The sequence below is a fragment of the Grus americana genome, chromosome Z (assembly GCF_028858705.1).
Source record: "Grus americana isolate bGruAme1 chromosome Z, bGruAme1.mat, whole genome shotgun sequence".
NCBI lineage: Eukaryota > Metazoa > Chordata > Aves > Gruiformes > Gruidae > Grus > Grus americana.
In genome coordinates this window covers 53,708,306-53,721,538 of record NC_072891.1, presented here as the reverse complement: position 1 = coordinate 53,721,538, position 13,233 = coordinate 53,708,306, and the positions used below count along the sequence as shown (strand labels likewise).

The following is a 13,233-nucleotide window of genomic DNA, read 5'->3' as shown; positions in this document are numbered from 1 at the left end:
TAAAATATTTGTACTTCTGGATATCTTGTGTAGCAGATAGGTTAATGTAAAATGAATTAGTGCATCTGGAATTTTAAGAGGACATAGTTGGAAAGTGCATACATAACTTATGAGTCTGCATGTAAAATCCAGTTGGACTCTCTGATATTGCATTTAACTCCTCATGCAGGGCATTCAAACCGAGATGCAGTATGTTAAAATACGGAGAGGAATTGTAAATTCCATCTCATATAATATCAATGCACAAATGCAAAAACTTTATACATTTTCACAGAAATAACATTTGACAGTGACTAAATTCTTACCAACCCAGAGTCTTTTCTCTGTTATATGTAGAATTTAAATGTACACTTTTTATTTTTTTTAATGGAGAACAAAATGTTGCAGCAGGCTTGGCAGGTGGGATTTTAGACAGTATTCAGTTTCTTACAACTCTTTGTCTTATGCATTCTCATCCTCTGTAAACCTCTGACTTTCCTTTATCTACAGTGTGTCACCTGGTCTCATCCTGTTGGTGCTTTTTGTTTTCTGGCTTCTCTCTTCTCCTTTCACTTGTTTGTTTTGGGCTATACCTACACTGTGAACTTGTGTTGGCACATGTGTGTTTGTCAAAGGCATAAGGAGATGGGATCCCTAGCTGTGTAGACCAGTGGAGGTTTTTGAGCCAGGAAGGACCTGTTCTAACAGGCTAAATTCCTGCACAGTCATTGTGTCCGTTGCTCTGTATTAACAAGCCCCTTTAACAAGTATAGTTATTATTCACCTTATTCACTGATTTGCCTGTCTGCCATATTGCTGTCTAAAGATACGTCTACTTTATTGCAGCGGAATTATGCAGACCACTGCTGGGCCATTGTATCACTCTAGTAATGCACTCCTTAGTGTAGATTGAGACTCACTGTAGAACATTACCTCTTATTCTGAGGCCAACTACCTTGAAGTCATCTTTGGTCTTATATTGATTGATACTATCTAAGTACTGGTCTTTATGTATAATGCCTCTGAAAACCAGCCTTTTCTCTGTTAATTCTGGTGGGTTTTTGCTTCTGGAGTAGCAGATGTGGAATACAGTAATTATTGATGTCTGGATTTGTATAACCGCAGAAACCTCTTTCCTGAATTTTCCTTACTACTTGGTGTCTTGACACAAAACTCAGTTCTAACTCTGTTTCAAATGCTTCTCAGTTTAGCTTTAGTTACTGCTTTTCTCCATCAATACATCTTCCTAGCTCTTCAAGTTTTCTCCATTCTTTTGACTCTCTTTTTAAAGAGTTACCATGTACACATAAAAAACCCTGCCTCTTGTCTTCTAGTAAATATGTGACCCATGACCTTAGGTATTAGATTCTATCAATCTACTGTTTTTCCCAATTGCTTTATACTTCTGCCATGCTTTCTTTAAAATAGTGCTAGACAGTTTCACTGGTCATATCAATGTTCCCATGCTGTTTTTTTTAGCAGTCCCACTTTCCATTCTTTATTATTACACTGTAGGTGCTTTGGAACTGGAGCTTTTTGCTTGTGCTTGGAGTCCAAGCAGAGTGGAGTAAACCACCTTAGTGCCATTGTCTGGGGCGGGAGAGGGAGAGAATAAGAGCTGCTGTAGTGTTTTTAAAGAGCTGAAGTTTTAATGTTGTTTAAACCCTAGACTGCAGACTGTGATGAACACTAACATACAATGAAGAGAAAATTATAGCATGTTTTTGAAAGCTCTTCTAACAAAATAATAAAAAACTTTCTCTAACAAAATCTTTGAGGACCTGTACTTGTTTAGTATTGTTTCAAATAATGTGCTTCTGTAGTAGTGTTGGTTGTTGTTCTGATGTTTTCTTGGTTGAATTTTTGCAGATTAAAAGCTCAGCTAAGTAGTGTTGCCAGGTACAGTGCTGGTTTAAACTGCTCTCAAGTGAGTAGCTGTGACCTGTAATACCCACATCACTTATGTAAGTAGATTCCATCAAGCAGCCTGTGTCTGTAGCCATTTTAAGGTTCATTTGGGTCAACTGGTAAGGTTGTTTCCTCTGCGAAACAGTGAATAAGCCTGGATTGGAATCTCTGTAGCTACTGGGACTTGTTTAAATTGGTACGTTATAGTGCTCGTAACTTGGTCTGTACACTTTTTATTTTACTCTTTTGTTTTGCTGTTGCTGGCCAAATGGTTGGCTCATTATTTTGTCGTTATTACTTAGAGCCAAGCTGAAACTGCAGAAGGCAGGTGTCAGCTGCTTCATGTGTTTTCTTAAATGTATGGGAGACTGAGCATTTTCAAATACTGCTGTATGCTTTAGAATGTTCTTTACAAAGGCTTCTTATTAACTTTTATAAGCAATGTGCCTTGGTCAGTGAAATTCAAACCCTTTCCTTTTTTTATGTGGTCCTGAGTGCATGATAAAGATCCTTTCCCCACTTCCTACAGATAGGAAGATCTAAAAGAATCCATCCGCCCTGGTTTTTTTGCAGTATGCTGAGTGGGTCTCATTAGATTGCCACAGGATGTCATCAGGATTCATGACCCACCTTGGTACCATCTCAGCTGAATGGATGTGCCCAAAACTGCTCAGCAGTGCCATTCTTAGCCAAGTCCCTGGCATCCTGCAGTCTGTTTTAGAGCTGTTGCATCTGAGGAAGTTGACCTGGGCAGGGAAGTGTGACTTCAGTGCTAGCTGTGGTTTTTTTATTCCAGCCACTTAGCATAGCCCATGTAATTTATAGCTGCATCAGTTGGGTTGGCTTACCAGAGCTTCTTGCTGGAGTTCTTAGAAGCTGAGCTCCACCAGGGCATCACTTCCTAGGTGCAAGTACACATGCATACCCTTCTTTCTCTCTGCACTTTGCATTTATGAAATCACAGAACACTTGAGTCTGGAGTCTAACCCTCTTGTCCAGAGCAGGTTCCTCAAGGCTATGTCCAGTTGGTTTTGAGTATGCCCAGGAATGGGCACTCCCGGGTCTCCTTGGGCAACCTGTTCCAGTGTGTGACAATACTCGCAGTGTAACAGTTGTCTTCTGATGTTTAAGTGGAATTTGTTCTCTGTCAGTTTGTGTCCATTGCCTTTCATCCTTTCACTGGGAACCACTGAAAAGGGTCTGGGTACGTCTTCAGCTTTCTCAGTGTCTCATTTTATGTCAGATGCTCCAGTCCCTTCGTGATCTTTGTGACCTTTCAGCTGACTTCCTCCAGTACATCCATGTCTGTCTTGTACTGGGGAGCCCAGAACTAGATCCAGAACCCCAGATGTGATCTCATCACTGCTCAGCAGAGAGGAAGGATCACCTTCCTCAACCTGATGGCTCTACTTTTCCCACTACAGCCCTGGGTTGGATCAAGGGAACATTGCTTGCTCATGTTCAACTTGTCCGCTAGGAACAACGTATGTCCTTCTCTGCCAAGCTGCTTTCCAGATGGTCCACCCCAAGCCTGTCCTGGCTCATGGGTTTATTCTTCCCCAGGTGCAAGATTTGGCATCTCCCTTTGTTAAACTTCTTGAGTTTCTTGTCAGCCCACTTCTCCAGTTTGTTGCAGAGCCTCTGAGTAGCAGCAGACCTATCTACTGTATCAACCACTCCTCCCAGTTCTGTGTGGTGTGCAGACTTGCCAAGGGGGCACTCTGCCCTGTTGTCTGGGTCATTAATGAAGATGTTAAGCAGTATCAGCCCCAGTGTCAAGCCCTGGGGTTGATCACTAGTGACTGGCCTCCAGGTGGACTTCATGCTGCTGATGACAACCCTGTGAGCCTGGAAGCTGAGCCAGTTTCAGTCCATCTCACTGTCCACTTTCCTATCCTGGACTGCATCATTTTGCCTGTGAGGGTGTTACGGGAGATAGTGTTAAAAGCCTGCTTGTGAGGTGAAAGTTCATTAGATACATGTAGCCCCGGTATCTTCAGGCCAATATGGTGTGATGGAATAGAAAATAAGGAGGTTTTTGAAATAGTACATTTGCTGTGGAAATGTAGTTGGAACTCCTTAAACAATTTGCTTCCATCTGATGAAACACGTGGAACTATAAAATATTTTCCTCATATGGAAAGGTAAATATGTTTCTAAAATAATTAAGTGGCATGTGATAGACAGTCACATGGATATTACTGCCACTTTTAGTCCTTCAGGCTCTCCTAAGAAACTTGGCAGCTTAAATGTGATGGGATTTTCACAGACAGAAATAGTAAGAACTCTTTGGCTTCAGTCTCCATGGAAACTGTGCAATAATTCCTGAAACTATTTTTGAGACAGGGAGTACTGATTAAACTGATGCCTAAACTTAACTAAATATTCTCTGTGTGATTTGCATAAATTCCAGGGAGCACCTTATTCATGTAAAGGGTAGATTTTACAGTGACCACTGTATTGCTCTGATCTGAAGTAGAACTTCGGATTTTGGGATCCTTAGGACCAGGAAAAGTGCCATGTTGTTGGATATCTGACCTATTTTAGACGACCTCACTGTGCAGTGCACTCCAGATGGATTCGGTTTTCAAGCTCCTACCCAAACAAAATTGTCATATGGGTGATGCTCACAGTGTTGTGTAATTACCAGTCTTTAGCTAGGCATTGTGATAGTTTTCAGATTACTTGCACATTAGAATCTGCATTTTAATTGGTTTAATGAGTCACCTATCAGGGCGAACTGGTGGATGTTTCCTAGCACTAGAAGGCTGCAAGCTTATTGGCTTTTCTTCCTTAGGGATTCGAAAGTTATAACACTGCTTTCCTGTTAGCAAATGGCTTTCAGGTATTGAAAATGGAAGTTATGCCCAAAGGGAAGGTGCTAATAGTTGCAAAACTTTTAATGTTATGCCATGACTTTGTTAATGTAGAATGCCAGTGGAGCAAACTTAAGTTTTGCTGTGAATTCTTTTATAATGCTTATGTAAACAGAATTAGGAAGGCATGCTAGTTAAAGGAATTTCAGCAGTTAACATCAGCTTTTGCCATCTTCAAGCTAATATGTTTGATTCATGGAGTCCCCATTCACAATCCATGTTAATACATTAATCCTTTTACTTTCTGACATAAGCTGGACATGCAGTGAGTGTTTCAATATATGATTTTTTTTTTTAATGAGTCCCAGGTAGAAAGTGCAGGCCTCCTTCAAGACAAAGGGGCAATCCAAACATTATTCCCCAAACCCTTCAGTATTTTACGTAAGTAGTTTTTAATTCTTCTGGTTTCACTCCATTCTCTCTTCTTTAGGATATTTAAAGCTGAAAAAATGTTTTCAACTAAGAATATACTGCTGCTGAATTACCTAAAATGGTAACAGCTGTTATCTATTGTGTTTGCCAGCAGTCCCATTCTCTAAATAAAAAAATAAATAAAATATATAGAAGGTATCTACTTGTTCATTGATTTGTATGGAAATCTGCTAGTGATTTGATAAAATTGGAATGGGGTTTTATTGCCACAAGCCAGAAGAGTATATTACTCACTTAGATACCTCCTGACATGCATCATTGCAGTGATGGCTGGAGATTTCTCTTAGACATCATTAGTGCTCTGTGATGGATACCTCTTCATTCATTCCTTTGTCAAGCTGGTGAGACATTGACTTTTCCTATGAGGTTTCCTTCTGGCAGCCATGGCTCTTAGTATTGAAAAGTATTTTCTTAATAGTGAAAAGAGATCAGCAAACTCAGGTTGCCTGCAGTTGCCTCTGTGTTATAAACAAATGACAAGTTGCTTCAAAGCCATTTGCAAAATAAATGTCATCCTCTTACTCCATGGACCAGCTATGCAGCTGTGTTTTAGGAGCTGAAACACTTTCTATGTAAATGTTAAGGAAAGTTGTGTGCACAGAATTTACAAATACACAGTTTTGGGGTGGGTTATGTTATTTTTGCTTTGTGTAGATAGATGAAAGCATCTGAACAAATTTGGAACTTAAAAAATTATGATTTAATTTTTAGTAGAGTTGGCATAACCAACATGAGGATTTTTTTCTAGTAATGACTGATGACACTAATTGAGAGCTTGTGTTTCAGTGTGGTAGTTACTGCCCAAATGCATAGTAGAGGTGTCTGCACAGCTTTTTAATGGTCTTATTGATGCTGCGTACTGCCATTGCTGTGAGATTGTTCTCATCAGCAGAAGTGCTGGCTTTGTTAGAGGCCACTCTAAGTAAGCATGTCAGATATGCTTTTTATTTTTTAAGTAGTCTATCACCTTTTTTTTGTGGGTAATCTTGAACTGAAAGGAAAGGGTTCTGAAATTACTACTTCTGTCCAAGCTCTAATTTGAGTTTTTTGTGGTTACATTGTCTTTCTCCTCTTGCTTTTCTGGTGTTCATCTGACTTACAGAAGTGTGCTCAAAAGCACGTAGCTGAGTTGGCTGTAGAGCCTTCGAGTTCTCAGTGTATCTGTAGAGCTACAAGCTTCTTACTCTACCTAGAGTACAGGTATGCAGTATCACTTTGCTGTACAAAAGCGTGCAGTATTTGACTTATTCTTGTTTAGAACCTCTGCATTGTGAGACAATATTTTTCTGCAATCTTGTATGACTAGATTTACAAATGCTGCTTACACAAAAGAGTTCATTAAATTTAATACACACATAAGCTTATTGAATCTATTAGGAGAACCAACATTAATGACATTGGGCATGAATAGCTTAGGGGACATAAATTTCAGGCAGAAATTTTGGGGTCCAGTGGTAAGCAAACAGAATTTCTTCAAAGAATAATAACAGTCGAGACAGGATCTGTTAGCAGGACTCTAGAAAGACTTTGGAAGCCTCTGAATATATGAAAAAAATAATGGAATAAAGGTTGCTTACGTTTTGTGTTTGTAAATAAACTTCTGGTAGTCCTTCCTATTGTTACTGAACCATGGCTGTTGGAACTTAACAGAGGAAAGCTAACTTGCATCAGAGTTGCAGGATGGAAGTGGTAATCTGGCATGTTATTTTCAAAAATTATAGGTACTGGGGTGCAACAAAAGGCATTTTAGTAAATTCTAATGAAAGGGATTAGGTTTGTCTATAGTGACATTTAAGAAGATTTCTCTGATTAGTTCACACATCTGTTAGTAGAGGAAGGACCCTGAAGCTTGGTGCTGCTATAAAATGAGGTTACACTTTCCTAGTGCTTCCTCTGTCTCTTACTCACTGTCTCCCACTCTCGCTTGCTTGCTATCCCTCTCTCTCACTCACTTGGTATCTCTCTCTTTACCTTGCTTGGTATTCTCCCCATCCCTCTTTTTCTTGCTATCCCCTCACCCCCCACCCCCCAAGCTTCCTTTCTCTCTTAGACACACTTTACACTTCTTTGATGCACTTTGCCTCTCTCCTCCCTCTCACACTTGCCTTCTCTCTTGTGCATTTTCTGTCTTGTCACAAAAGATTGCAACTGGCCCATGCTGACTGAGGAGAGAGGCAAGGATGCAAAGTATAGAATTACAAGAGAAAATATTTATTGATGCACATGAGGTGTCCCAGCCAAATTGGGGCACCCCAAATGTGGTTTTACACAGGGTTCTCACAACTTTGCTCATGCTTCTTTCTTGCTATCGTTGTCTCTCTCTCTGTGTCTCTGTCTTGCTATACACCTGTCTTCCACCCTCCCAAAGCTATTCCTCTCTCTCTCGCTTTCCCATCCTCTCACAGATGCTTCCCCTCCTTGTGCACTTCCCACATCTCTCATGTCTGGGATTTCACCACCTCTCACATGTGGATGTTCCCCGTCTCTTTCATGTGCAGGCTCTTCCCACCTCTTGTGCACGTCCTTCCCCTCCTTGCACATGTTCACCTCTCTCTCATGGGCTTCCCCACTCTCAGGCTCTCCTCCTCCAAGCATTTCTGTCCCTCTCATGCTTCCGCCCCTTTGCAGGCATGCTTCTCCCCTCATGCTTCCCCAGGCACTTTCCTTCTCAGGTGCTTCCTCCCTCACACTTCCCCCCTGACAATGCCTCATCATGCTTTTTCCCCTCTCTTGCACACACTTGCTCCCCCTCCCTGTCATGCTTTCTCCTTCTCACGCACGCATTCTCCCTGCCTTGTGTGCACTTCCTCCCTCCCTCACATGCACTTCACCTCTCTGACATGCTTCTCCCCCTCTCAAACACGCTTCCACCATCTCTCATGCTACTTCTCCCCTTCTCATGTGTGCTTCCACCTTCTCTCACCTGCCTCTCTCCCTCTTGCCTCCTTCCCTTTCCTTTGTGTTCTTCCCCTGGCTGGCACACTTCCGTCTCTTTTGCGTGGTCCTCCCCTCCTTTGTGTGTTCCCCTCTTGCATGCTTCTCCCTTTCACACATGCGCTCTGCTCCTTGCAAATGCACTCTCTCCCTCTCGCTTGCACGCTTCTTCTCATGCATACTCTCCTTTTCTCACTTGAATGTGCTTTGTCTCTCCATTGCATGCTTTCTCTATTGTGCACTTTTGTTTTCTTGTGTGTCTTTGATTTATGCATCCTTCTGCCTCTTGCTTTTCCTTTTTCTATCTTCCTTTCGTCTCTCTATATTTTCTCCTTTCTTTTTGCTTTCCCATGTCTCGCACTTCTCCCATCTCTCACGCGCTCAAATTCTTACAAATTTAAATTGATTGCACTTTCGCTCTCTTACCTGGGTCCTCCTCCTCTTTCCCACATTCCCTCTCTCACATGCCTTTTCCTTCTCTTGCACTTCCTTCCCTCATTCCGTGTTTGCCTCTTGGTTTCCCTCTCCTTTGTATGCTTTCCTCTCTCTGACATTTTCCTTTCTTGCATGCACTTTCCCTCTTCTAAGCTTGCAGTCTTTTACTTGTGCTTTCTCCTTATCATTTGCTCTCTGTCCCTTCTATCTGTGGTTTTTCCTCTCAATCTGTAGAGCTTCTCCCAACCATACCTTGCTTTCTTCTTCTCTCGGAGCTGCTTTCCCTCCCTCTTAGATTTGCATTTCCCCTCTTGGGCATTTCCTGTCTTTTGGATGCACTTTGCCTCTGTCTTTCAAGCTTTCTTGAGTCCCTCCTCACACACATTGGCTTTCCCTCCTCTCTCCCCCCCTCATTATCTCCATTTGTTTCTCTTCCCTTTCTCTGTTGTCCCTTTCCCCCTCTCTCCCCCTCTCACATTCCCTTTCACTCTGAGGCTTCCAATCTCTTTCTGTCTTTCTCGCTGCATCCATATTTTCCTCACTCTGACACCCTTTTCCTGTGTGCCTTTTGCCTTTCTCTCTGATATGCTTTGTCTTTCCCTTTCCCTCATGTCTGTCTTTATCAACAATCTGGACAAGGGGATCAAGTGCACCCTCAGTCAGTTTGCAGGCAACACCAAGTTGGGTGAGAGTGTTGATCTGCCTGAGGGTAGGAAGGCTCTGCAGAGGGATCTGGACAGGCTGGATTGATGGGCTGAGGCCAACTGTATGAGGTCCGACAAGGCTCAGTGCTGGGTCCTGCACCTGGGTCACAACAACCCCAGGCAGCGCTACAGGCTTGGGGAAGAGTGGCTGGAAAGCTGCCTGACGGAAAAGGACCTGGGGGTGTTGGTTGACAGCTGGCTGAATATGATCCAGCAGTGTGCCCAGGTGGCCAAGAAGGCCAACAGCATCCTGGCTTGTATCAGAAATAGTGTGGCCAGCAGGACTAGGGAAGTGATCGTCCCCCTGTACTCAGCAGTGGTGAGGCTGCACCTCAAGTACCTTGTTCAGTTTTGGGCCCCTCACTACAAGAAAGACATTGAGGTGCTGGAGCGTGTCCAGAGAAGGGCAACAAAGCTGGTGAAGGGTCTAGAGCACAAGTCTTAAGAGGAGTGGCTGAGGGAACTGGGGTTGTTTAGTCTGGAGAAAAGGAGGCTGAGCCACACTGAGCCTGCTGGCCACACTATTTCTGATTCCTTATGGCTCTCTACAACTACCTGAAAGGAGCTTGTAGTGAGGTGGCTGTCAGTCTCTTCTCTCAAGTAACCAATGATAGGATGAGAGGATATGGCCTCAGGTTGTGCCAGGGGAGGTTTAGGTTGGCTACTAGGAAAAATTTCTTCACCGAAAGGGTTGTCAAGCACTGGAACAGGCTGCCCAGGGAGGTGGTTGAGTCACCATCCCTGGAGGTATTTAAAAGATGTGTAGATGTGGTGCTCAGGGACATGGTTTAGTAGTGGATTTGGCAATGTTAGGTTAACGGTTGGACTTGATGATCTTCAGGGTCTTTTCCAACCTAAATTATTCTATGTGCTATGCCTCTTGCATGTATGTTCCCTCTCTTACACTTTCCCTGCCCCCTGATGCTTGCTTTCTGTTGCATGTTTTCCCTCTCCTGCCTTTCACCTGTTTTACGTGCTGTGCCTCTATCATGTGCTTTTTTCTTCTACTTCCCTACTTCTCTATCTCATTCTGTCACTTTGCCCCTTGCGCACACTTTACCTCTTGTGTGCGCTTCCCTTCACTCACGTGCTTCCCCTTCTTGCATGCACTTCCCCCCCTTGCACACTTTCCTCCTCACATATATTTTTCTCCGTTGTGCATGTTGTGTCTCTTGTGTGCATCTTGCCTCTCTCTCGCAGACTTAGCCTCTCACATGTGCTTTACCTTTCATGTGCTTTGCCTCTCTCACACGTATGCACTTTGCCTTTCTCTCTTGCATGCATGTATGCTTTCTTCTCTGTCTCTCATACTTCTCAGTCTCTTGCGCTCATGCTTTACCTCTCATGCATGCAACCTTTGCCTCTCATGTACATGCTTTGCCACTCTTTTCTCCTTCTCTCATGTGTGCTTTGCTGCTTTGTCTTATGTGCTTTGCTGCTGTTGTGTCAATTTAGGCACTTTGCTGTCTTATTCTCTCTTGCTTTCCTGTCCAACATTCTTTCCTGCCCTCTCATGCATTTTCATCTTTCAGTTTTTCGCTCTTATTTGCACTCTGTGTCACTCAACCTTTCAGTCTCTCACTACCCCCCCCCGCTTGCTATCCTGCTCTCTCTCTTGCTATATATCTCACTCACTTGCTATCCCTCCCTCTCAATCACACCCCCCAACCATTTCCCCCTCTCTCTCGAACTTTCCATCTCACTCTTCATCTCTTTCTCCCCCCCCCTCCCCTATCTATGTCTGTCTCCAGCTCTCTCTGTCCTCTCTTCTTTGCTTTCTTGGTTTCCTTTACTCTGTCTCCATCTTTCCCTCTCCCTCAGAAGAGTGCTTTTCCTCTCTCAGTTGTGTCCCTGCCCCGCCAGCTTTCCTTCCCTTCCAGACATGCTTTGCCTCTTTCCCTCACACACTTTGCTTCTCACGTGATTTTTTCCTCTTATGCTTGCCTTTTTCTTTCTCCCTTGCTTTGCCTGTCTCACTTTCTCCATCTCTTAAGTGCTTTTCCATCTCTGACACATTCTTGCATGCGCTTTCCCTCTTGCTCATGCTTTCAGTCCCTTACTTATTCCTTATCTCCACTGTTTGCTATTTATCTGCAACTCCCTATCCCTCTTTCTCGCACTTGGTATCCATCGCGGGCTTTTCCTTTGTCTCAGGTATGCTTTTTTCCTCCCTCACAAATTCTCCGAAATCTCACTCTTACATTCCTTCCCTCTGTTTGGCTTCTGCCTCTTTGTCTCTGCCTGTCTTGGGCTTTCTCTGTACTCCATCTCTCTGTCCTTCCATTTGTCTCTCTCCCTCAGACATGCTTTCCCTCACTGCAGTGTGCTTTCTCGCTGTCTCAGTTCCCTCCATCCCCCCAACGTTTCCTTCTCTCAGAAACTCTCTCTTTCAGATGTGCATACCCTCTCATTCTGATCAGCTTTCTCTTTCACAGGCCCTTCCCCTCTCTCACAATCTTAAACACACTTTGCCTCTCTCTGACATACTTTGCCTCTCACACAAGCTTGGCTTCTCTCTTGGTTTCTTTATCTCTCATGTTCTTGTGAGCATTCATGCTCTTGCATGGTTTTTTTCTATTTCTTTGTTCCCTACCCCTGTCTCCTTATTGCTTTCTCTTTGTCTTACTTTCCTTATGTATTTCTCTCTCCCCCTCCAAATTTTCCTTTTTTCTCAGATGTGCTTTCCTTCTCTCTCAGCTGTTTTCTCTCTTTCTCTAACATGTTCCTGCTTTTGTAGTTTTCCTCTTTTGCTTACACCTTCCCACTTGTGCTTTCTTTTACTTGTACTTTTCTTCCCTCCCCTCTCTCTTGTGCTATTCCTTGCTATCTGTTGCCGTCTGTCTCTCATGTTTCCCTTTTCTCTTGCTTTCCCTCTCCCTCTCATCTTTCTTGTTCCCTTTTCCTCTCTCTCTCCCCTCCCTTCCCACCCACCTTGTTTTGCCTGCTTTTCTGTCTTCACCCACCTTCCGCCCCCCTTGACTGCCTTTGTGTCTCACATGCTATTCCATCTCTGACAGTTTTCCTCTTTCTTGTGTGCACTTTCCCTCTCATGCTTGCTGTTTCTTGCTTGTGCTTTCACTCTGTGGTTCACTATTTCACTCTCGATTGCTCCTTTTCTCCCTCTCTTCCTTTCCTTCCCTGAACTCTCCATTTGTCTCAGACATGTTTTCCCTCTCTTTTGAATGTGCTTTACCTTTCTCTTGGACATGCTTTTCCACTCTCTGGTAAGCTTTCCCTGTTGCATGTGCTTCTCCTCTCTCTTGCTTTCCTTGTCTCCCTTGTACGCTCACACTCACTAGCACACCCTCTAGCGTGTTTCTTCTCTCTCATGGTCTCTTGCTTTCTCCTTGTCTTGCATGCTTTGTCTCCTCTTTTCCATGCACACTTTCCAGCTCACTCTTCCTTGTGGTTTTCCTCCCTCTTTCTTGTGCTGTCCCTTTCTATCTCATGCTGTACCTCTCTTACACACTTTTCCTTTGTATTGCTTCACCTCACATATGGTTTGCCTCTTTCTTGTGTGATTTGCCTCTCTAAGAGTGGGATTTTTTCCTCTCTCTCCAATGCACTTTCCCTCTCTCACCCCCCCGCCCCTTGCTTGGACACACTCTCCCCCCTCCTTGTTTTTCTGTCTTTTGCACTTCCCTCTCTTGTTCTGCCTCACTTTCCCTCTCCCTCTTTCACTTCACCACTCTTTTGTTTTCCTCATTCCCTGCATGCATTCCCATCTCTGAAATATTTCCTTTCTTGCATGCACTTTCCCACATTTATGCTTTCAGTCTCTCATGCTTTCTTCTCTCTGTGGCTTATTATTTCTCTCTCTCTATGGCACAGTATGTCCCCCACTACCCCTCTCTCTCTGATGCATTTTTGCTCTCTCATGCACACTTTGACTCTCTTATGCTTTCCTTTTGTCTCTTGTGTGCTTTTTTCTCTTGTGTCTCTCACTCTTTTGCTTTCCCCTTCTC

At 43.5% G+C, this 13,233-nt stretch overlaps 1 protein-coding gene across 1 annotated transcript in view; it reads left to right on the top strand.

The window, feature by feature from the left end:
- The window catches only part of PIGG (phosphatidylinositol glycan anchor biosynthesis class G), a 101,280-nt gene that overhangs the window by 60,771 nt on the left and 27,276 nt on the right, over positions 1-13,233 (top strand). The window lies entirely within an intron of this gene.